This window comes from Lutra lutra, chromosome 11 (assembly GCF_902655055.1).
Source record: "Lutra lutra chromosome 11, mLutLut1.2, whole genome shotgun sequence".
NCBI classification, from domain to species: Eukaryota; Metazoa; Chordata; class Mammalia; order Carnivora; family Mustelidae; genus Lutra; species Lutra lutra.
Genome location: NC_062288.1, coordinates 32,892,835 through 32,917,752, shown reverse-complemented (window position 1 = coordinate 32,917,752; position 24,918 = coordinate 32,892,835). Strand labels below are relative to the sequence as shown.

The window sequence follows — 24,918 nt, the reverse complement described above, 5'->3', positions numbered from 1 at the left end:
CTTGTTTTCCTTTTCTTAAGTTTTAAGAGCTCTTTGTATATTTTGGGTACCACTCTGTTATCAGATAATATATTTGCAAATGTTTTCCCCCAATATGTGGCATTTCTTGTCATTTCTTATCAGTGTCTTTGGCAGAGCAGAAGCTTTTAATTTTAATATTGTCCAATTTATTATTTTTTTCTTTCATGGATTGTGCTTCCAGTGTTGTACCTAAAAAGTCACCACCAAACCTGAAATCACCTAGATTTTCCTCCATGTTATCTTCCAGGAGTGTTACAGTTTTAGACTTTACATTTAAGTCCATGGTCCATCTTAAGTGAATTTTTGTGGAAGAGGTAAGGTCTTTGTCTAGATTCATTTTTTCTCTTTTTTGGATGTCAAGGTCCAGTTGTTCCAGCACCAGTTATTGAAAAGAACTGAATTATTTTTGCTCCTTTGTCAACGATGAGTTGGCTGTTTTTGCATGGGTCTATTTCTGGGTTTTCTAGTCTGTTCCACTGATCTTTTTGTCTACCCTTTCACCAATACCACACTGTTTTGATTACTGTAAGAGCCTATTTTCAACATGTTAAGCTTTTATATATTTTAATACTTTATTGTGTATCTAGGTATTGATTATTTCTCATTCTTGAATGACAACTATGAAAGCAGGGAACTCCTCTATTTTGTCTGCTCTGTGGTCCTAACACTTAAAGCAATGCCTTGAGAATACAGAAGCTCTTAACTGGTATGTGGGAAGTAAATGAATAAGTGTTTTCTATTTTAACCTACTAATTACCACAGTATTTCCATAATGGTGTATTGTGTGTGTGTACACACACACACACACACACACACACACACACACACACGAGAAACTCTGAAATTTGGTTGCAGTATTTTTGTTTTTTTTTAGGTCTAAGACACATTTGGTAAAATTCCACTAATTCTTCTACTTAAACTAAAATAATGCCACTATTATTATACTATTTGGACTCTGAGCTTCTCCCAAATTCCATGCATTGTATTCTGATTCTAAAAAAGCTAATGATTATAGAAACTATGGACTTAATTGCACTAAAGTATTTATTATTTGGTGGCCAGAGATTTGGCATTCTTAAGGATGGGACCCTCAAAAGACATTTGTTATGCCTCACGCTGATTAAGTCTATCAAGCCAAAAGAGGTCTAGTTAACAGAACTCAGGCTTTGAAAATGAAGAATATCTTAGAGCATGATCCCATATTGGGTGCCTATAGGACCAGGCTGGTAATGTGACATAGTGAATTGTGTTGGTGAAAAATAAAACAACAGGGACCATGGTGGGCATCTCATATAGGCAGCTCCTATAGAGCCTTAGGTATATGAAATCTGAAGCAGGATGCTGTGGAATCGTAGTTTTTTTGTTTATTTGTTTGTTTGTTTTTATTGTGTTATGTTAGTCACCAAACAATATATTAGTTTTTGATGTAGTGTTCCAAGATTCATTGTTTACATATAACACCCAGTGCTCCATGCACATGCCCTCCTTAATACCCACTACCCAGGCTCCTCCAACCCCCTACCCCTCTCCCATCTAAAACCCTTAGTTTGTGTCTTGCAGTCCACAGTTTCTCATGGTTCTTCTCCCCCTCTGACTTACCCCCTCACTTAATCCTTGTAGTATTTTAAAAGAAATCTGAATCCCTATTTTTATATAAAATCTCCTAGTATTTAAATATTGGCAACTAAGAGAATGTATTTTTTTCTATACTATGAGAATTTTCAACAAGAGGACCATATTATGAGTGAAAGGCAAAAAGGAGAAGATATAGGTAATACAGAGATACAATAAAGAACTCCCATCTACAATATATAAAGAACTCATATAAATCAATAATAAAGAATTAAAAAGTAAGAGAGGGACTTCAGAGACATTTCACCAAGAAAAGTATTGATACAGGCAATAAACATAAGAAAAAAAAAGGCACGATGTAATTACTCATCAGAGAAATTCAAATTAAAATAGCAATGACATATCACTATAAACCCTCCAGAATGACTAAAATTTAACAAATCTAAAGCATACAATGGTGGCAAGGATCTGGAGTTCTCTTACATTACTGGTAGGAGATAAAATTGGAAAAACCCATGTGGGAAACGATTTGGAAATGTTTATTAAAGCTAAACTTATTCTATGGGACCAGCAATCTTATTCCTAGGTAATCATCAAAGACAAATGAGTACTTACATTCACTGAAGACACATACAGGAATATTTACAGCTGCTTTATTCCTAATAGCCAAAAAAAAAAAAAAATAGAACAATGCAAATATTCATCAGCAAGAGAACAGATAAAAAAAAGAAACATATTCATTAAGAGGAGTACTACACTACAACATAAAGGAAAAATGATTGCTCTCAATAAGAATACCAATTAGTATTACAAGTATAAAAAATGAGCAAATGAATTGAGAGACATATGACTAGAAATTGTATGATTCTATTTACATAAAATTCAGGAACTGGCAGAAATAGTCTGTTGTGGAAATCAGATAGTGGTTGTTTCTTGGATGGACTGTATTCACTGAGAATGGATATAAAAGAGCCTTCTTGAATCTTGCCAATGTTATCTTGATCTGGAAAGTGATTATGTGTGTGTGAATGTGTGTGTAAAAAGTTTTTGAGTTGTATACTGAAGATTCAGTGAGATACTAGAACACGTCCACCTGAATGGCTAAAATTAAAGAGACTCCCCGTACCAAGAATTGGCAAGGATAAGGAATAAGTGTAACTTTAACATAGTATATGCTAAATTAATATAACAACTCTGGAAAACTGTTGGTAACATCTCCTAGAGTTGAGTGTTCATATAACCTATGACTAGCAAAATTCCATGGCATGTATATATATATATATATCACCAAAATACACAACCAAAGATGTTTACTGAAGAATTATTCAGTATAGTCCTCAAAAGGAAACAACCCAAGGATTCACCAACCGTGGAATAAATAAAAATTGCAGTATGTTCATACCGTAGAATATAACATAGGAGTAAAAACAAGCAAACTGCTAGACAAAAGAAAATAAGTGAATCTCATGGACCTCCAGTTGAACAAAAGCAGTCAAACCAAAGAAGTATCTAACATTTGATGCTGTTTATATAAGTTCAAAAACTAGCAAAAACTAATTTATGATGTTGGAAGTCAGCTTAGTGGTTACCTTTGGGGATTCATAAGGGAAGGGGAACAAAGGTGGATCCTGGGGGGCAAATAATATTTATCATGTGATTTGCCACTGTCTCAATGTATGTTACAAAGTCAATCCTTAAAATGTATCTAAAAAACTAACCCCCTCATTGTACAGATGAAGATACTAGGGCCCAGGGAAACTTAAAAATAGCCAAGTCACACAAATTAGAAAGAGAACTAGTCTCCCACTGCCTGGCTGTCTGGTGGGTTTTTTGTTTGTTTCTTGGGGTTCCCTCTCCTCTGACTAAGTTAGTTAGTTAGTCTATTTATTTCTGCATTCTTATGCCACAAGCAAAGGAATGGAAGATCAGCACAATGGTCATGGTTTGATATGAGAAACACGGGTGAGCTTCAAGTCCCATATTCTTTTATGATCCACATGCAGACCAGTGCTGTGGTCGCTGTGCCTGGGCCCCCATCCCTGGTCTTCTCTCTTCACCTTCATTGGCAATGGGAAGTGGATTCACATGAGGGTTATGAATAGAATATGGTTACCATCTCCCCAGCAAAGGGGCTAGACCTGATGTGAAAAGGTTGGAGAGGTGATGAACTTGGATGTCTTGTGCTCTTCAGGGAAGCATTCTTTATGCTCAGTCCCTGCCTGAGAAGCATGATGTAGTAGGTGAAGGCTTTCCTCCTGAGAGCTGAGCCCTCCTCCTCACTGTGGGCACCACTCCATAGAGGCTGTCCCCGCTGTGACCAGACCAAGCTAGCAGCCCAGAAACCCGGGATCCAGGCACTGGCGCCATGCTGACCTGGACCATCACAGAGCCAGAAAGTAGAGCAGTTCTGCATTTTCTGATTTCATCCTATGTGTACGTCGAAGAGACTACAGCTATATTGTGATTCTGTCTTTCATTAAAATAAATGATCATGGTACTAGGACTATGAGAAGCTATAAATCTTTGAAATAAATTCCTCAAGCAAAACACTCTTTGAGAAAGTCTTCAGAAAGTACAAATTGTAATATAGACTTTTGTTTCCCAAACATGTCGTCAACTTATTTCTTTCATTCTAAATTGCCTTATTTGGTTTGCTAATTGCATCACTTTTCTCACACTGGTCTTTTTTCACTTTTATAGGTCTGTTCGATTTTACCCTAATATTTAGCTTAATGGAGGTTTAGAGTTTTGAAATGTGAAAAAGAGAAAAGCAACATTTTTCAGCCAGCTACTATCTAACTCAGCTTATGTCTCCAAATACAGCTAGTTATTCTTTGTGTTTGCCTCTGATCAGTACGGAATTCTAATTCCAACCACAAGCACAGGGAACTGGCCTAGCCAAGCTCGCTGAAGAGCTCCAATGAAAAGTTTGAGAATCACCGAGTGCCTGACTCTAAGCTACCCCAACTACAAGGACCTCTTTTATCAGTCTCTTTTCCTAGGTCTTACCTGTTAATGACATTTTCTACTAAGGGTAACTGTTTCAAACTAGTTTCTTGCAAAGCATAGCTTACCTGCACAGCCATAGGAAGTCACAGTAAACAGAAGATGACATTTAGCATTTTCATAGTGGTAAATCTGACAGTAAATACAAACGTTCAGATGTGAAGTTCTATTTGTGTTTAAAGCATACCAAAAAAGAAAGATTAGAAGGAAAGGAGGGAGGGAGGAAAGGAGGTGAAGGGAGAGGAAGAAAGCAATCTTTCCCTAGCAGCATCTTTAAAATCTTTATGACAGTGCTATGCCCCCACTTAAAATGAACCCAACAGGGTAAAGGATCTTCTGGTCCCTGAAACAGAAGGTGTACCGTTTTCAGGACTGCCTCCTAGCAGATCAAATAACACAGACAGGTGTGACTATTTAATCAAAGTCAAGAAAACAATTTAGGGGAAGCTTCCCTCAGACTTAGATTCGATAACTAATTTTGCAAAAAGACACCAGTAAGTCAGAGAGCTAAATTTATCCTGTGAACTATGAGAATACAGAGCAAATGATAAGAAATCAAACTGACCCCACAGATTTATTTAAAAAGCATTGCCAAGATATGCCTTCAGATGGAAAAAAAAAAAAAAAAAAAGGTGTCAGTCCGGTAGCTTGGATTAATGAATACTACAGCATAGAGAAAGCACTGATATTGACGTTTGTGGCCCCAAGTCATCAAAAGAAAGACACAGCTTTCCCATGATGATTCTGAAATTCATAACCAATGGAAGGAGACCTATCCATAAATCTCTCATTATAAAGTCTCCAGTCCCCTTCAACACTCCCCTTCAAGGAAGAGTCCCAGAAGCCCAGGAGGTAGAGGAAGACTTCAGATGATGAAATCCAAAAGAAAGGGAAATCAGAGTCCCTGCTGTTTCCATAGCATTTGGGTGTCCTCATTTCCCTAGTTCCAAAACTATGTTCCAGTTTGACAAAGCTTAGGAGAGAGAGGAGAACCATTGCCATTTGCCATTTGCCATTTGTTGCAAGCAAATGGCAAGAAATGTGGTCATCATCATGTCTGTTGACATTCAGAATCCCAGAAAAGTCTGGAAAGATGGTAGGGCAATTCACTGTACCTGAGACCCTCTTCCAGCTTTTTCTGGAATTTTGCCATGTCACATTCAAGGACAGGAACTATTTATTTAAACATAAGGTGTCTTTTCTAAACTTTGTTCTTTCTGATTTCTAAGTGCCACACTTTTAAAACACAATCTTATTGTGTGTAACCCTTCAAATTGAAAATGAATCTCAGTACACTCGAAATGCTATAAAATCTGTTCTTATCACTTTGGAGATGATACTAGACAAAAAGGTTCTTAAGACTAGCAGACAGACTTTTTCCTTTTTTTTTTTTCTTCCTCTCAATCTCATTCTGCATCTTGGAAAAAAAAATCTCAAAAACTCACTATCAGCACAAATTGAAGGGTGGATGGAAAGAGAAAATATTTGTGGAGTGCCATCCACATGCCAGGTACTTTACACTTGTTCTATCATTTCACCTCTACAATTGCTGTAATGTAAGTAATATAGTTATTTTTTTAAGAGAAAAGGAAAGTGAGGCTCAGAAAATTTAAAGAGAATATTTAAGGTCACAGAACGAAGTGGTAGAGCTGGGATTCACGCACATGACTCTAAGTCTAGACTCTTTACACCACATTGCCTTTTATCCTGTATTACTCGGCCTCCTTGGAGGATCAAAGAAGGATAAGCCACAGGGGCTCCTGCTTTCATCAAGCTTGAAATCCTCTGGAGGAAAAATAGCAAATACAGATGTTTTTGCTAAATTAGAAGCATGAGAACCAAATGTAATGCATGATTCTGGACTGGATGCTATGTTTTTAAAAATCTGTAAAATGCACTCCAGAATACTTAGAGAAATTTCAATTGGAATAATATCAGATAATATTATTGTATCAAGTTAAAATATCTTGGATGGTACCCAGGTTATACAGGGGAATGTTTTTAGGACCCTCAAGCTGAATCATTTCAAGGTTAAATGACAAAATATCTGTGACTTATTTTCAAATAATTCATAAGAAAAATGTATGTGCATGTATGAATATATAGAGACAAAGCAAATGGTGTAAAATGGTAATGGTCACTAAATCTAGGTGAAGTCTGTAAGAGTACTTACTGTATTCTTTTTTGTTTGTGGGGTAATATGAGATTATGTAATATGAGATTATGCTTACAGTTGCAACAGCATTCATGTAGTTTCTAAAAGGAAAAAAAGTTGCAGGAATTTAATCTAAAATAAGTGATGGGGATGCACTAAGGAATGCACTTGTAACGAGCAGCTGGTGTTGTATTTAAGTGTGGAATCTCTAAATTGTACACCTGAAACCGATATTACACTGTATGTTAACTAACTGGAGTTTATTTTCTTTCTTTCTTTTTTTTTTAAAGATTTTATTTATTTGAGAGAGAGAGAGCACAGAGGGAGAGTGAGAGGCTTCCCGCTGAGAAGGGAGTCCAATGTGGGGCTCGATCCCAGGACCCTGAGATCACGACCTGAGTTGAAGGCAGACGATTAACTGACTGAGCCACCCAGATGCCTCTAACGGGCGTTCAAATAAAAACGTGTTTAAAAAAATTGTATTTCACCAAGAAAAGAAAATTAAATTAAAAGTTATAGGACCCATAGAAAACAAAGCCAGTCTCACCTTTAATCATTTCTGTTTGTGAAGCTTAAGGATAAGAAAGGAGAGAAGGAATAATAAATCATATATTTTTGCAGAGGACTGAAGTTTTGGGATTAAAGGTAACTGATAATCTTAATACAAGAGAGTTTTGGATATGGTATTTGATTACAGGCAGGACAGCTCCATCATTTACAGCGCCCAGGGCAAAATGAAAAGAAGGGAACTCTTGTTGAAATATCATTGATATTCTGGGATTACTAATACCAGAACATTAAACCAAGTGTGGGGCCCTTCACAGTGGGGAACCCTGTGTGACCACACAGGTCTCTTGTCCATGAAGCCCACCTTTATTACCAGTAAAAAAAATATTAAATATGTCACAGCTTTCTTCCCATAATTATAAAAAATCCATGGTCACTCAACCAGAATAAAGATTGTATTGAACCACTATACCTTGTGTCAAGAACTATAGTTGAAATAAATCAGCTCTACAATGCATTCCTCCCACAAATAAGTTCCATATTTTATTAATATTATTTTGCATTAATAGTATTTATTGTATTTTGTATTCCAAGTATAAACTCACATGTTATCATTCATATCACGTGACCTGGGGCTTCTGTGTCCTAAATGGAGGGCATATGAAAGCAATTATGTAACATAAGCCACATAAAAAGTCCACTGTGAGGGCGCCTGGGTGGCTCAATCAGTTAATCGTCTGCCTTTGGCTCGGGTCATGATCTCAGGCTCCTAGGATCGAGCCCCACTCTCTGCTCATCAGGGAGTCTGCTTCTTGTTCTTACTCTCCTTCCGTGTTCTCTCTCTCTCTCTCAAATAAATAAATAAAAATCTTAAAAAAAAAAAAAAAGAAAAGAAAAATTCCTCTGAGAGTTGTAAAATGGTTCTGGTCTTCTCAAATGTGTCCATCAAAATGTAATCCAGCAACTGAATAATAAATATACCAGAAAATATAAGTTTTTACTATGTTTATTTTCACATTTTCAGTTATTCAGAGATGAATTGGTTAATAATGTTTGCATTTGTGCTGTAAAATTGTGCTGAACTGGTTAATGGCCTGTGATTTTGTGCAGTTTTTAGAAAGAAACAGAACTGCAAGTTTTTGTCTTAGAAAACTCATGCCAGAGGTAAACAAATCAAACTAATGAATACTGGCTAATAAGTTTAGCTTATTACCATTTCACATAGTTATGCCATGTCACAGAGTTAAATTCCAAGTGAATTGGGGTTTCTGATGTTGAAATGCTTACCCCATAAAATGTTCTTTCATTAGGATAATTTTTCATCTTCTTCTACCTGTTAGACTGTTTCTTTAGTTATCATTAATCATGTTTTATGCAAATCAACGGCACAGGCAAACTGCCAACACAAAAAGGTCTTAATGAAAATTTTAATCTTTATTTTTCATAAAATACTTTCATTATGAATTAGACCATATTGGTTATAAGGCAAAATATCTAATTAACTTCCAGATATAAATATAGTTCCACTCCTCCAAAAAAAAAAAAGCTGCATTTCCTGACTTCTTGCAATATCAAACATTTCATGTTAACCCTTGAGCTTTGTAATACATTGTATCAAATCTTGAAGGTTTCTGGACTTCCATATTAAAGGAACTGCAGAATATAAGAAAATGCAGTTATCAGGGATAATGGGCACATATCTGGTGATATTTCAAGTAAGAGTATATATTTGAATTTAAAAATAAAGGAGAGCCTTTCCTATAGTACTATTGATTTTAATTTTATTTAAAGCAATAAATAATCATGTTTCTTAGTTTTCTTTAAAAATACCTATTTTTCAAAAACAAAACAAAGAATATCAAGCTCATGGGTACAGAGAACAAATTGGTGGTTGCTTGAAGTGGAGGATGGAAGGGTGGGCAAATGGGAGATGGGGGTTAAAAGTACAAATTTTCAGTTATAAAATGAGTAAGTTATGTGGAGGGACGATAGTTAATAATACTATACTGCATATTTGAAAGTAGTAAGGGGAACAGATCTTGAAAGTTCTCATCACAAAAAAAATAATGTTTAACTATGTATGTTGATGGATGTTAACTGGACTTACTGGGATCATTTTACAATATGTACAAATATAAAATCATTGGGCTGTACATCTGAAACATATAATGTTATGTCAATTATATGTCAGTAAAAAATACTGTTTTTAAGCAAAATATTCCTTGAATAATTTGGAAATATAATTTCCTCTTAATGGAATCCTTTATAATGGAAATAGTGATCTACTGATTAATATTTTTTTAAAAGTGCTTTTACAGAAGTTGTTCTGTGGAGTTGGTACAATGCTCACTAAATAAAATAGTACCCGATTATTTTCTTGCCATTTAACAAAACTTTTTTTTTTAAGATTTTATTTATTTATTTGACAGAGGGAGAGAGATCACAAGTAGGCAGAGAGGCAGGCAGAGAGGGAGGAAGAAGCAGGCTCCCTGCCGAGCAGAGAGCCCGACGTGGGGCTCGATCCCAGGACCCTGGGATCATGGCCTGAGCTGAAGGCAGAGGCTCAACCCACTGAGCTACCCAGGCACCCCCAAAACTTTTTTTAAAATGAAAAAAAAGAGAGAGTATCAAAAATATTTTTAGTAGAAAAACTGTGAGGCAGAACTGCCAACCCAATCAAATACCAAGTCACATTTTAAAACAGTCATAATCAAAACAGCATGCTACTAGAACAAAAATAAATATGAAGATAAACAGAACATAGTGAAAATGTTTGAAAAAAGCTTTAACAAACATTTGTATTTGACATAGGCAACATCTGGAAATTACAGAGAAGAGAATATTCATTAATAAATAAGTGAGAATAATTAGAATTTGTGGAAAAATTATCTAGATACACAGCTCACACAGTCTACATCAATCTCACTCCTGATGGATTGTTGAATTAAGTAAAAACAAATCTTGGAAAATTTAATTAAGTACAGATCACTAGAAGGATGATCTGCCTATAATATATACAATTTATTCAAATCAAGACCCTGACAGATAAGTGAACAAAGATAATAAATAATTTACATTAAAGGGAATTTGAAACCACTTAGATGCTCATATAAACTTCAATTCTGATACAGAAGAAATGCAATTAAATTAAAATTAAGGTAAGATTTTATTTTCTTTATAATAAAAAAACTGTTAATATCAAACTAATGAAAAAAACTATTGTTAATAAAAAAATAATGATAGTGACTTTGGGGTGAAACTGGCTTATTCTGATGAGATGGTTTATACAAATTCTTTACAAGAAGCAAACTAGAGTCTGTAAGAACAACTGTAGATTTATTCCTCTGAATTCCCACGTTTCCAAGAAATTCCTATAAGAAAATAATTTAACTTTGGAAATCTCTATGTACAAAACAGTTTATAACAGCAACATAAAATAAATACATAATGAGAAGTATACATAAGGTTTAATGATGAAAGAATGCTACAATTACTCATTTTACATCAGCTGCAGCCTTAACCATGTCCCTTAAAACTTTTTAGGAAAATCGGCAACATGAATGAAACAGTCATGTAGGAGAATCTCTGGGAAGTATTAGCCGAACTTTTCTTTTTCTTTTTTTTTTTTTAAAGATTTTATTTATTTATTTGACAGACAGAGATCACAAGTAGGCAGAGAGGCAGTCAGAGAGAGAGAGCTCAGAGGAAGAAGGCTCCCCGCTGAGCAGAGAGCCTGATGTGGGGCTCGATCCCAGGACCCTGGGATCATGACCCAAGCTGAAGGCAGAGGCTTTAACCCACTGACCCACCCAGGCGCCCCTAGCCGACCTTTTCTAGTAAATATCAAAACTGACTGTAAACATTTGAGTATAGTCTTGTTTAGAAAGCATATGTGGACTCTAAAACAAACAAGAACTCACAAAATAAACACACAAAAAGCAGAATCAGTCCTGTGAGTACAAACAAATGGTTGCCAGGAAGAGGTGTGTGGTGGACAACATGGGTGAAGGGCAGTGGGAGAGATAGGCTTCCCGTAATGGAATGAATAAGTCATGGGGATAAAAGGCCCAGCATAAGGAACACAGTCAATGATACTGTAATAGGGTCTCATGGTGACTGATAGTAGCTACATTTGTGGTGAGCATAGCATAATGCATAAACTTGTCAAATCGTAATGCTATACACCTGAAACTAACGTAACATTATATGTCAACTACACTCAAATAAAAAATGTTTTCTAAAAACAAAAGAGAAAGAAAGCATCAGGGATAACCTCATTGCTTAGACTCTGAGAAATGTGCTTTAACGGTATGTATCAATGCTTCTAAAAACAAGTGTATCACTTAGCATAAAACTGCATTTATTAAAAGACCCTAAAATACATCATTGCTCAAAACCAGTATTTTCCCCTCTACTAATGCCTGAGATGAACGTTCCTGGTCCAGTCAATGGACAGGGTGGCTAAGCGGCACCAGTTTCCTCTGTCCTCCAGACCTCTTCCTCTCTGGGAGCCCAGAGGAAAGAGGATCTGGACGACGTAGATTTGCCTATTACCGATCTTAGCCCAGAGATGGCACAAATGAGTCACACTCTTCTAAGCCACAGCTAGAACTCAGTTCCATGGCCACACCCAGCTGCAGGTGGGGCTAGGAAATGAACTTCCTGGCTCCTAGGACACAGGGAACAGAGATCTAGGTGAAGACTGGCAGTCTCTGCCACAGGATATACATTTCATAAGCCTGCAAATTCCCCCTTGAGAATTAATCCTGAAGAAATAATGATACACACATTTATAATGATGTATGACAAAGTATGTTCATTAACGGTGCTCATTTTAATAGTGAAAATGATCTCCAGTAATAATTTATAGAACATCAAAACAATGATGGACTAGACACATGTAATATATACAATAATGACTCTAGTATAAAGTAATGGAAAATGACAAGTGCAACATAATATTAATTGGAGAAATTAAAAAGTCAAGTATAGAGCAGTATGTACGGCTTGAGATTTATTATAATCAAAACTAGAAATAAATGTGGATGTAGTTACAGGAATATGAATTCACAAATATATATAGACAGTCACATGAGAAAAAGAAGGATGTGTCCTCAAACTGGTTGGTTTTTTTTTTTTTTTTTTTGGTCTGTAAAATCAGGCAATTAATTTTTCTTTTTGTAAAAAAAAGTTTGTATTTCTACAATGATGAAGCATTTCTTAAATAATTAAAATAAAAACCAAAAAATTGTAAATTTAAAAAATATGCTATAAAATTAAACAGGTTTATTAGATGTTAAGACCAAGCACAGTATAGGGACACCAGGGTGGCTCAGTTGGTTAAGCGGCTGCCTTTGGCTCAGGTCATGATCCCAGCGTCCTGGGATCGAGTCCCCCATTGGGCTCCTTGCTCGGCAGGGAGCCAGCTTCTCCCTCTGCCTCTGCCTACCATTCTGTCTGCCTGTGCTTGCTCTCGCGCGCTCTCTCTCTCTCTCTCTCTCTGACAAATAAATAAATAAATAAAATCTTTTAAAAAAAGAAAAAGACTAAGCACAGTATAGACAGTTGTAAATGCATCATGATTATAAGTATTTTTACACAGTCACATATATACACCAAGACATAAAGGCATTCATATAAATAGGTACAAGTTTAAATTTCTGTTATAATTTTCCTTTATTTATTTATGTTTTATTGATTTATTTATTTTTAAATATTGTATTTATTTATTTGAGAGAGAGAGCAAGGGGGCAGGGGCCTAGAGGCGGAGGGAGAAGTGGACTCTCCACTGAGCAGGAAGCTGTATCCCAGGACCTGAGATCAGGATGTGAGCCAAAGTCAGAAGTTTAACTGACTGAGTCACCCAGATGCCCCTAATTTTCCCATATTTAAAATGTTACGTTATTTTAACGATTTTTAATGGGTTGGGTCTCTTAATGAGAAGAAAAATATCATTTAAAAACCAACTATAGGGGTGTCTGCGTGGCTCAGTGGGTTAAGCTTCTGCCTTTGGCTCAGGTCATGATCTCAGGGTCCTGGGATCCAGTACCCCATCGGGCTCTCTGCTCAGCAGGGAGCCTGCTTCCCCCTCTCTCTCTGCCTGCCTCTCTGCCTACTTGTGATCTCTGCCTGTCAAATAAAACTCTTAAAAAAAAAACAAACAAAACTAACTGTAATTTGCTCTAAAGGCCCTAGAAGTACTACAGAATTAATTTAGGGGGACAGAATTACTTTTGTCCTTTAAACTAAATTGGGAAAATACTTTCATTGTTTCTCATTGTGAAAGTAAAGAAAACCAGGAGTTTGCTTAGATAGAGCCTGTGCATCCGGGTGAATGACAGACCCACCCCTGCAAAATAACAATAATAATAATAATAATAATAATAATAAGAAGAAGAAGAAGAAGAAGAAGAGGAAGAAGACTGTATCTTAATTCCTGGAAGCTCTGAATGTTCCTTTATTTGGAAACATCTCTGCAGATATAATTAAGTTAAGAATCTTGAGATGAGTTCATCATCCCGGATCACCTACTGAGTCCTATATCCAATGACAGTCTCCTTATAAGAGACAGAAGATGCAGAGAAGAGAAGGCTGCATGACAGAGGAGGCAGAGATTACAGTGCTGCAGCACAAAACAAGAAACACCCAGAACCATCAGAAGCCCGGGAGAGGCAAGGAGAGGAATTTCCCCTGGCACCTTGGAGGAAGCGGGGCCTTGCTGACACCCTGATTTCAGACTTGAAATCAAGGTCTCAAGACCCGTGAGAGAACAAATTTCTGTTGCTTTAAGCCACACAGTTTTTGGCATTATTACAGCAGTTATGGGGAGCTAGTCCAGAGTTAGACAAAATGAAATCAACCACTCTGTGTAATAAAGTAGCAAGAACATAGAATATTCTCCTGATCCTGGGAGAACTTGGGGGTCCCTGCGTGGGGAGATGAGGAGAATATGGGGAAATATGGGGGAAAATCTCCAGATAGAAAATAATCTGGCACAAAGCAGCCAGCAGGACAGAGGTGGGTACGACCACGAAGCTGTCAAACTAAATAACTTCATTTCACTGTGATGTTATTATCTATGCTGTGCTGTTCTCTAGCTTAATCTCTATCCTTCATCCCTCCTTCTTCAGTGACAGTGTTCTCTTAAAAAATGGTGCTTGGGGGACTAAGCGAGCAGGGCTTGTCTTGTGTGCCATGGAGAGGCAGGGTGAGGAGAGAGCAGTGCAAGGAAGGGGAGAAACAAAGAAGGACCCCTGAATTCAGCAGCAGCATGGGGTGGTCATGAGTGGTGCGCTGGGACACAAAAACTCGACAACCTGCGGGGACCTCGAGGAGGCCGGGGACCTTTCATAGCAAGGCACTGGATCCAGGGAGTGTATTTAGACAGTCAAGTAGAAATGACCGCGGAACTGCTGGGAGCTGGAGGAGTACGGAACAGCCACATACAGACAGAAGGCAAGGTCGAGGTCAGTTTCAGCCAGAGTTAAATTCCAAGTTTCTTTCAAAACCAACCACTTGGCAGTCCCAGATCTAACCTTCTCTTTCTCTCTCTTCCTCCTCCATCTCGTCCATGTTATGATACGGATTTTTCTTACTATGGTGTATGGTAGGAATAGTCAAGTTCAATTCAATAGAGTCAACAGCAAAGACGTGCTACCCGACCGCGGACTGATACCGTGAACAAAGCACAGCGAGACTGTGAGGACTCCACATGAGGAAGAGTAATGAACTGAAATGGTGGTCTTCGAAACAGCAAAGAGAGGAGGGAAAGATGAAAAAGGAAAGACAGGCAAGCGGAAGAGAACAGTAAAGTAACAGAAGCTTCTGGAAATGGGCAGAGGGATGAAAGGGTAGTAGGATTCAGGAGTAAAACAGTAAATAGAAGTGTGGTAAAAATCAAACCAACAATGAGGTAAGGAAAAGTCTTAAGAGACAGGGAAAGGAGCTCAGCAGGAATAAGAAGTAGGAGTGAAGAGGCAGAAAGAGAGCTTTGAATACAGAACACCATATCATCATAATAAGGCAGTTTATATTAAACAGGAATATTTTTAGAGCCTATATAAAATCATTTCAACTTTCTGGCTTTTAATGAGAGGTGTAGTCAATTTAAATTTTAATTTAAATAACACTTTCCAAAGACCATAAAATTTTGGACTCCATCAGGATTTATTACCCTGTAGGAGAAGTTAGGTACTTTAGAAATGCATTAATTCCCTTATGACATTTGGCTTTTGCCACAGAACCAGTTGCTGGCTAAATGACTCTGTGACCTAAAAGAGCTCATTTATTTCTCACAGTGAATATTCACTCTTAGGGAGCATCTTTCATATTAGGAAGCTCCAGCTCAGGTTTGGGGAGCAAGGCTAATGATGAAACAGGACTTGGCTGCTCCTATCTTGAATAAATTATTAGTCTTTTCTAGTTTCAGCATTAATTTTGTTATTTATGAGAATTAATATAAACTCTGAAAAACAAACTATTCCATGTTATAAAGTTTGAAAAATGTGACTTTGGAAAATTTATAGTCATCCATTTTAGTTTTATAGGAAAGAAGTTCTTTTCAAAATGATGAGATGTGAAGGTGATAAATATGTAATAATGTTTTCATACACTTGCCAATTTAATGTGTTTGCATAAATATTTAATACATCAATCTTTTCAAGAAGAACATGTTCTGCATTTCAATGTGTCTTTTCTTTTTCATTAGATTGACCTATTTCTAAAGTCCCCAGAGAAAATTCTATTATTTGGTGGACATTTCCAAGACAATGATCAATTCTCCTTGTTTTGTGAGTATGCAAGAAAATTTGATTTTTGTTTAGACTCGAAGCGAAATCATATATATATATATATATATATATACACATATATATACACACACACACATATAATATATATATATGCATATGTGATTTATAAGAGTAAAATCTGCTTCCGTGGATTTATATTATAAAAAGTATGAAGAACACAATTTGAATCAAGTATTTAAAATGAAGAAAATATGTTGAAATTATTTTAATTCTGAGTCTGAAGTCAGAAAGCTTTTGGTAAATGCTGATACCACAATTGTGTCCAAGTTCGAGATACCTGTATAAAACACACAAACTTTTCTCATGAAATTTAGTATAGCTCCATTCAAACTATTATCTTTTTAAGGTCTGTTCAGCTACACACAATTCCTCATTAAACCAATCTCTCTAAATCTCATTCACATTCAGTTCTTTTCCGGTGTGCCTTTTCTAATCATATATATGCCTGATTACCACAAGATAGGTCCCCTCGATAACACCTCGCATGCGTTAGTTTATTTCTTTACATGAACTCTTTGAGGCCATATAGCTGCTGCTTCATAAGACTACATACTTTATCCCATGGTGCTGCTATTCTTGTCTCTTTTTTCTCCATACATATTCTACTGGGGTATATAATTTTGAAACAATACTAAAAAGGTGTGTACAACAAAACTACAGACCAGATAACAACTACTGAGCATCTGTCCAGGTGTTCTTCAGTTTCAGAGGCAGCTCTCTCTCAGCTTCAAGTTTTCTTCAAGTCCTAAAGGTCAGCAAGAAACAGCCAAACCTCCCAGGACTCTTTGTTCCCTCTGGGGAATTAATTCACTGGTCTATAAGGCTGAGACCCTCCTAGTGACAGAGCATCCTTGCTGTCTCTTTCAACAAAGAAACAACTGAGAGGTGGAGAACTGAAGAACATTCAGGCTGCCATTTTCCTCAGAATCCCCTAGTTAAGCTTAGTCATTGTAATATTTGAAGATATGAACAGGGGAGGAAGGAAGGAAGGAAGGAAGGAAGGAAGGAAGGAAGGAAGGAAGGGAGAAAACTGACAAGAATATCTACATTGGAAAGTAGAACATAAGCTTCTCTCGAGACAAAGATTTTGTCTAGTTTACTATTCCTCTGTGGTTAGAAATGAGCCTCGTACATGCTAAATATTTAATAGTTAATGGTAAAATAAATGAATTAGAGGAAGATGATCATTATTTTAAAGGGGGAAAAAAGAACAGTTCTGTAATATACCATTTTTAAGATCCAATAATAAAATGCATCACTAATGGATAAAGTAGATCGGGATTCAACAAGCCTAACTCCAAGGCAGGTTTGGTAAAACTCCAGAGGCTTGGTCTTCTCTGTGAATATGCTACCAAGCAACAACAATCTTGTTTTCCTTGTAGTCAAGGAGCTTTGGTTTCCTGTCAGTCTATTCACCAAACACTTCAATGTGAGATAACAAGAAAACACTCAATTAAATTAATTATTTATAAAATGTGTATTTCTGACAGACTTTCTGTTAAGAAATATGTGTGATATACCTTTGAACTATTGTGGCTGGAGGGGGAACAATTCATAAAAATAATAGACTTTTAAAGCAAGTGCACAACCTAAACTATGTGTTACACATGTGGTCTTCTGTAAATCACTTGGGGCTCTTTCACAGGAAGATTCTATAATTTCAATTAAGTCATGTATTTTTTTAGTAAACTCAGTAGTTCTATTTCTAGAACTTAAATGAGCACTGTATTGCAGGGACAGGTAAGACCTTCTCCAAAACTAGGTAAGCAACCTGGTCACCATGAATTCTATGTATATTTATAGAAAGGGGCAGCAGCAAAATACTTTTTATCTTACTTTTACATTTTATATTACTTCTAGAGAATCAGGAGATGAAAGCCCCAAGCACTCAAACATGGCTTTGTAAACAAGGACAACTTACTGAATAGGAAAGTCTCAACTCTTTAGTTGAAAGGCTGGTAACTTTCCCATAGGTTTCTTGCAAATCACACAAAAATGCTAAAATATGAGAACTAAGAACTGATCAATGACTTTCATTAAATATGATAGAAAATGCTAGTGACCAAAATAACCATTGGTATAATTCAACAATTGAGTAAGGTAATTCAACCCAATAGGAAATAATTTTTCTCAAATATAATTAAAATATTCTAATACTTACAGCAGAAGTCCATAAACTTTTTCGATAAATGATTAGATAGTTAATATTTTAGGCTTTTTGCATCTTGCATCTTCTGTTGTTAACTCAGTCCTTGTCAGGTGAAAACAACCACAGCCATGCATAAAAGAATGAGTGTAGCCACGTTTCCAATAAAACTATCTACAAAGGCAATCAACAGTCCAGATTTGGCCAATAGATCACTGTGTGCCAAATTCCATAATCTGGCATATAAGATTCTTCAAAATAGAGCAAAAACTTATACTAAGATTCCACATTTGAAACACATGGGGTCACTGCCAAATATACTACTTGTTCGTATTTTCTCTTCCTCTTCCTGTCCCTTCCCCCTTTCTTAGTTTTCATTCTCCTCACCTTCTGCTGTAGTTAATCAAGGGCAGGGGTCATGGTTTACAAAGGTTACTCCCTTTGTACCTCTTTACTCAAAGGGTAGGAGTATTTTTTGATTGCTACTGTTTAAACAGTCAGCTCATGGTAATAATAAAAAGCAGACTGTTAGTTGATTTTATTTTTTAAATTCATTTTATTTAAATCAATTAATTAACATATAGTGTATTATTAGTTTCAGAGGCAGAGTTCAGTGATTCATCATTTGCATATAACACCCACTGCTCATTATATGATGTGCCCTCTTTAATGCTCATCACCCAGTTACCCCATTCCCCCGCCTCCCCTCTAGCAACCCTTGGTTTGAGTTTCTACAACTCAAGAGTTGGTAAGAGTTTCTTAGTTGATTTTACTATTGCACTGAAATTCTCTATCATTTTTACTACCCATGTTGCCTACACTCGAGGCAGTCTGCTGCCACCATACCCAGTGTTCTTCTGTATCTTAAATGAAAAATACAACTGCATATGTTGGACTTCTTTCTGAATTAATATTCCTTAACTCTTGTCTTGAGGTAATAGGATGCATCATAACTTACTTAATAAAGCCTATATTGATACATATTTAAGCTATTTCCAATGTTCCCTGGTACAAATAATGTTTCGCTGCATATATCTAGATCTTTGCACACTTGTGAGAGTGTTTGGTTTGAATAAATTCCCAGCAAGTAAGTTAATGACACAATTAAAATTTTAACATAATTTGTCACATCACTCTTCAAAAATTCTGTCAAATTAAACTTTATCCAAGAATAGTTGAATACTATGAATAAATCCATGCTCTCTCCAATACAGAATAAAATCAGTGTTTGTAATTTTTGCCAATTTTTAACTCAAATGTGATATCTCATTTTATTTCAAATTGTATTACTTCATAAATTATCAAGCATTTTTAATTTTTTTTTCTCTGAAAATGCTCTTCAGTATATAATGCTGTGTAATTCATGTTCAGTTAAAGGGAATGCCCATAAAGACAGTCTTATAAACACAAATAAAGTTTAATATATTCAAGTAGAATGTGTTAAAATTGCACAGCTTGCTAAGTTGGATCAGTCCTGCTAAGACTGATTATTTAGCCTCATTAATTAAATGTGTTTGGACATTTCTGTCTTGTTACATTTAAAATCTTTCACAGGCTTCTCGATAAATTATTTGTATTCTTGTCAATAAGAAATAGTCATCAATATTTTTGTTTGGAAAAAATATTTTTGTTTGGCTTGTAATGTCAAAAATTTTACTCTAATATGGGTATGAAATTTTCCAAAGACATATGTCTTTTCCAGGAAGCCATACTTCTTTTCTTTGACTTATGAATGAGGATAGGGTAGACCCATGTATGACCATCCATAATACTTACTAATAAGATAGAAAATTTCTAATCTAATTTCGTAAGTGTATAGTTTATTAGGAAATGACAACCTTCAACAAATATATGATAATCTTGAAACCCCTTAAGACATTTGACTTTTATGGGGAGAGTGTTGAGCTGTTTTTAAGTTTTAAAATACTACCTAAACTACCTTCCTACTTTTGGGCAGTGGTACAGCCCTCATCCTGGTTTCTTCCCCCGTGGCCCTCCCCCTTAGCTTCTAGCCAGGGCTCAGCCCTCTCCACTCAAAGAGGAAGCTTTGTATTTCCTCCCTATTCCTGTAAAAAAAATAGGGGCCTATTATTTTCCTAATTATTATGCATAAAAAGATATTATTTTACACTAGAAAAAAGTTCTCTGTCCATATTATACCAACTCAGGCAAAACTCTTACACCCAAACAGTATACTCTGCCTTCTCTCTTGTTAGAATAAGTGAACTGTCCATGCTCTTACCTAAAATCAGGTGTTGCACACTTTCCCTGGAGGCCAGCAACTGTTGTCTACTCAAAGAAATAACTTCTGTAGTCATTCTCTTTCTCTCCCACTTGTATCACTGTAAGCAATGTTACCATGCCCAGGGCTCTGCCCTTATAATCTCGGCATGATGATCTACATCCGAGCCCTAAATGTTTTCATACAAACTCATGACTTTAAATTCTCTTAACCTCTTGAAAGATTCCTCACTTATGTCTCAAAGCCAAACCACACTCCTAAACTCTAAATATATCCAGGTTGCTTACTTAACATCTCCATCCACATAATGAAGAGGCACCTTTAACACATTTTAAAACTGAGCTTTTGACCTCCCCTTTATCTTTCCCTCTCATGGTTCCACATCATTGAAAATGGCAATTCCATTGTTCCTTGGTGTTCAGATCAAAACACTGAAAGCACAATTGAGTTTTCCCTTTTCCTTGTAAGTACATATCACCAACAACAAATAGTCTTAACTTTTTCTTCAAAATATATCCATATCTAATAATTCTGGAAATGTAATTCTCATTATTGCCATGGCTACAACTCTAGTTGAAACCACTCTTGCGGTTCACTTCAACTATATAAACTCTATCCTTCCACCTTTGTTTCCATGCAGTCTGTTCTTCACACAGTAGCCACAGACAAGCCATGACATGTCTCTCCTTAGGAATAACCCTTGGCTTTCCAGCCTCCTTGGAGTAAAAGCCAAAGTCCTTGTCATGGTTTACAAGGCCCTATGTGATCTAGACCAATAAACTCTCTCTCCAATCTCATTTCTTGCCATTCTCTACCTTGTTCACCTCTGTTCACATTGGCATATTTCTATTTTCTAGAACATATCTGGTCCTCACTTGTCCTAAGAGCCTATGTTCCCTTCACCTGTGAATCTCCTTTCCACGTAGATCAACAATGCAGGCTACCTCACTTTCTTCAATTTTCTCTTAATTTATCATAGGGGTCTGATATAAAAATAGAACATTAATAAAGACTAGACCACGCATAATACTAAATGCTTGCTAAATCCATCATTAGATATTCTATGGAATCAGATGTTATATATAACTAGAGAAATATAGTTTCGATGCATGATTGAAATCAAGAAGATTTTCTTTTAAGATTTTGTTTATTTATTTATTTGACAGACAGAAATTGCAAGTAGGCAGAGAGGCAGGCTGAGAGAGAGGAGGAAGCAGGCTCCCTGCTGAGCAGAGAGCCAGATGTGGGGCTCGATCTCAGGACCCTGGGATCATGACCTGAGCCGAAGGCAGAGGCTTTAACCCACTGAGCCACCCGGGCGCCCCAAAATCAAGAAGATTTAAAACAGAATAAATATCTACCATGTAACAGTGAGAGAAATATTAATACTTAACACTTACTGAATGCTCTTCTCCACAGCATCGTGTTCATTATGCATATCAAATCACTTAATCATTAAAACTGCCCTGGAGAATGGGTAATATTATTTCCATTTTACAGATGAAACACATACAGAAAGAAGTAACTTGTCCCAAATCACATAGTTGATCACATAGAACAGGAGCTTTGGTTTCTAAGTGGTGCCTTCAGAACTAGCCCCTCACCACCACAGTCTCAGCCATTTTCCAAACCTCTTCCATAATTTCAGGTTTCTTTACAAAGTAAAATTTCTTAGGTGCATCCTTGGTCAAACAAACAAACAAATAAAAAGTACCATCCAGAAGAGTGATGTTATAATAAGGGAGGCCATACTTGTGTGGGAGTAGGGGTTTTATGAGAAGTCACTGTACCTTCCCCTCAATTTTGCTGCAAATCTCAAACTGCTCTAAAATAACTCTTTTAAAAATTCTTTAGAAAAAAAAGTTTAAAAGCCTAAATAAATTGTAAAATAAGATTACAAAAGTAAAAAAAAAAAGTATGATAGACATAATTCTAATACAGCACCAAGATCTCTGCCCCTCGATGTACACTTCTGCAGAACCCTCTCTGTTGTGGGTAGGCAAACTTTGTGAATATGATGAGATAGTCACTCCCAGGACTGGGTAATGTTACTTTGCAGAGATGACCTTAAGAAAGAAAGATGATCCTCAATGGGCCTGAGCATAAATGAGCATAAGTCAGGTGAGCCCTCTCGCTAGAAAAGAGATTCAAATTCTGGAACACAGACTTGATGTGTAGGAAGTTTTCCATTGTGGTTTTGAAGATGGAGAGGATTACGTGGCATGGGCCTGAGAGTATGAGACTGACCCTCCAGCAGGTTTCTACCAAGGACCTGAATTCTGCCAACAACTTGAATCATCTTGGAGGCGAACTCTGAGCTTCAGATGAAAACACAGGGGAGAGCCTAGGCTCTCTGTGCTTGGATTTATGACTTACAGAATTGCAAGATCATATATTGGTATTATTTGAAGCCATCACGTTTACAGTATCTCAATAGAAAACTAACACAACAGGCATCTCAGTTGTATCAGTGAATATAATTCATTCAAATTCAATCTGAAAAAGAAACTAATTTCTCCAATTCGGTTTAAAGAAATAAAGAGGGCAAGTGATATGATTAGCACCAGATGTTATACACAACTGATGAATTATTGAATACTACATCTGAAACTAATGATGTATTATATGTTGGCTAATAGAATTTAAATTAAAAAAAAAAAGAAAAGAAAAAAAGGAAATATATTTTTGCTTCAAAGAAATAAATCTAAAACAAAATGCTATAAAATTTTTAAAATAAAACAAAAAATAAAAATGTCCCAAATTAAAGAAATAATTAAAAAGTGCCAACATTAACAGAATAATAGAAAAAAAAATTCAGAGTTAATAGGACTGTTTATATTGACCAAAGGGTTATAATTTCCATTAATAGTTATAACAGCCATATACTTCAATGTATTTGCTACGTAAAATACCAAAATGAAGCATGAGAAGTACAAGATGAATTTGACAGAAAGATTTTTGTGAGAGATTTCAATACTTCTTTGTCAAGCTCAGACAAGGTTCATAGAATTTGTGTGCTTAAAGGATCATGGAGGTTGGTGGCAGTAAGAACAGATGAGAAGCAGCATGGATAGGGATTACTGCTGATAATTTTTGCTTAATTACAGTTATGCCCTTCGTTTAAGGCCAACCTTGGGGTGAGAGCCTGAAGGGACACTAACTTCTTGATCTTTTCCCCATGTCTAGTTAAAATATATTGAAAAACTTGTTTAAACTATATTCAGAATCTTACATTTCTTTGACTTAATTTTATACTTTTCCTGGCTAACATACAGCTTTGTCAGTGTTTGGAGGAAAAACATGACTGACAAAATATTGAAAGAAAAATACATACAGTGTGATCACTATTAATATGAAATGGTCTTGTGACACTTGGTTTATTTTGGACTTGACCTACTTTTATCAAAATTTGTATTCTTGTCCTGAAGTTAAATACCTCACCTGTTAACTCATTTTAACTGGACTTCAAATTCCACAGTGTGGCATGGAGCTCTGATCTCCACACTAGGCTGGGTATAAATACAGCAGAGAGTACATAAAGACTTTCCAAAGGGTTACAGTTTCCAAAAGACGCTGCTGCTTTCTAGACCCTTATCTTCTATGTGGCTTCTTTTCTAACACTTATCTGAGAAAGAATAGGTTTTGCTGATTCTTTATTCCCAACTCCCCTTTCATAACCCTTCGGCCTACTTCACACAGGAAATTATTCTCTCTCATTATCCAGAATCATGCTATGCTATGTGTCCCTAGCCAGTAAAACTGTCCCAGGCATCAGTGAAGACTCAGTTGATAGAAACACTAGTGTGGATGTGGAAAACAGGAAGGACTTTAGTAACTGTTTAAACTTGTTTTGAAAGTTGGATTTAGATTCTTTGTTTTCAACAAAATTGATGGAATACCGAATAAAATTAATAACATATTATTAAAAATAATTTTTGTGATTTTTTGGCATATTTCTATAAAAACTTCAGGGAAATTGAGTAATACTAATACTCCCATTCCCATGCACTTAAAAATGTGGAAAGAATTTTACATTCATGAAAACAAAACCCAAGAGACTTGACTGAACTCTAATTCTGTAACAATTCTTATTATTAACCCAGAGATAGATTAAAAGTTCAGTCTCTTATTTAGAAATGTAAGATCGATCAATTTTGTCATATTTAATGATTATTTATCAGCCTCTTAACATATGTATATTGTTCTGATCACATAAGAATAAAAATTGCATTGACAAATTAATTATGAAGATATGCCTTAGTACTTAGAGCCTTTTTATAGGAAATATAAAAATTAATTTTGAATTATATACACATTTGTTGTAGAGAACTATAGTAGGGTGATCAATAAAAGATATCAAATATAAAAATATTATAATAAGATAAAATTTTACAAAAGTTGTATAGTAAAGCTCAGAGATCTAGGATAAAAAAATGTGTTATATAAAATTCCTAAACAT

At 35.9% G+C, this 24,918-nt stretch overlaps 1 protein-coding gene across 2 annotated transcripts in view; it reads right to left on the bottom strand.

Annotated features, from left to right (window-relative positions):
* Positions 1-24,918, bottom strand: part of LOC125081381 (translation initiation factor IF-2-like) — a 146,681-nt gene that overhangs the window by 8,753 nt on the left and 113,010 nt on the right. For both annotated transcript variants that reach the window (XM_047695982.1, XM_047695981.1), the window contains exon 3: positions 2,209-2,252. The gene's annotated coding sequence lies outside the window, so the exon portion shown is untranslated. The remainder of the gene's footprint in view (positions 1-2,208; positions 2,253-24,918) is intronic.